Here is a 1,571-nt window from a genome sequence, read left to right on the forward strand (position 1 = left end):
TAATTAACGTGAATGTCTATCTGACAGACTCCCACGTCAACAAACAACGCAAAGGTTCCGCCTTTCGTTGGAACTTGACGCCAGGGGTGCTTGACCATGCGTCAGGCATTTGACAGTCACAGGGAGACTGTGTTTGGCAGAAAGAATCGTGCTGTGATCACGAAAAATGCTTCCCATTGAAATACGTACAGTACATCAGTTTAAAAAAATGTGCTGACGTCACGAAAAAGAAATTGTGGACGAATCGATACATTAAATGACCATATCACGATCTGCCGTGAGACTGGGATGCACCGTGGCATGTGTGCTTGGCAGCCAATGGAAAACAGGCCTATTCCGGGAGCCCGTGCCAGTGTGCATGGCATGTGATCAGGAGGCACAAAGGGTCGTCATGTGGTCTTCATGTCTCAAATGTTACAGTGTTTGTTGTTGAAGTGTTCTAACAAGTGAAAGGAAATAAAATGAACTGGAAAAAACTGGCAAAGCGTTTATGTAATCGTGTCCTTAGAGCTGAGTGTTTTCAGTGTTGGTTGTAAATAACTGTTAGGGTGACACTTTCCGTCTTTGTAGAAAGAGTGCCGGGATTTCTAAAAGATAAAAAAGACATGTAAAAACTGGAATTAATCAATGAATTAATCATTTTTATTATTGTGTCAGGGGATTTAGAATAAAACATGGCCTGCTGAGACACCATTATTTACAACAAAGGACCATACCAGAGTAGCAACATGATAACATGTACTGTATTAACCCTTGTGTTGTCTTCCCGTCAACCATGAACTTGCCCTTCCAGATCAAATTTTCTTTTTTTTGTGCTTTTCTGATGTTTTTGCTATTTTTTTCTGATTTATTTGTCACTTTTTCCGCTTTTTTTAAAACCTGAGCTGGATTATTAATAGGTTTTACACTTATTCTTTGAATTCATGGTCAAAAAACCTCATTTGTATCAAATTATACGTAAGTTTTTAGTTAACAAGGCAGAAATTATGAATTATTTTTGGCTAATAGTTAAGATCAGAGGATGTTGAGTGGATCCCAGATGGGTAGATGTCAAAGTTTAGTCCGGATACTGTTTTGGATTCATAAAAAAAATAAAGCTATAAGATTAAATAAAACACCCCAAAAATTCACTGAAAGTAATCATACATTTTACCTGAAAAATGTTGTATGGAATCATCCATGTTATTTTTGGGCAATTGGGTTGAAAGAAATCCATATTACTGATATAAAACCCTTGAAACGGGTAAATTTGACCCAAGGACAACACAAGGGTTTAACCAATAACCCTTCATGACATTAGAGACATAGTTGGACAACATATACCCTTCATACTTAAAGAACCACAATCCATTTGTCATCATCACAAAACAAGTCTGGATTTTGATCAGGCATAGCATTCAAGATGGACGTTCTTAACTTATGGTAATTCGGACAATGGTTTACAAAAGAGAATGGGATTCATTCTCAACTCCTCCTAGTTCTCATAACAGTTTTATCTTCTTGGATGTATCATTGTCTTGATCTGTCAGTTTGCCCCTGTTCGGTCTATCTTTTCTCTGGAAGCACACAGC

Source organism: Etheostoma cragini, chromosome 9, assembly GCF_013103735.1.
Source record: "Etheostoma cragini isolate CJK2018 chromosome 9, CSU_Ecrag_1.0, whole genome shotgun sequence".
In the NCBI taxonomy this organism is placed as follows: domain Eukaryota; kingdom Metazoa; phylum Chordata; class Actinopteri; order Perciformes; family Percidae; genus Etheostoma; species Etheostoma cragini.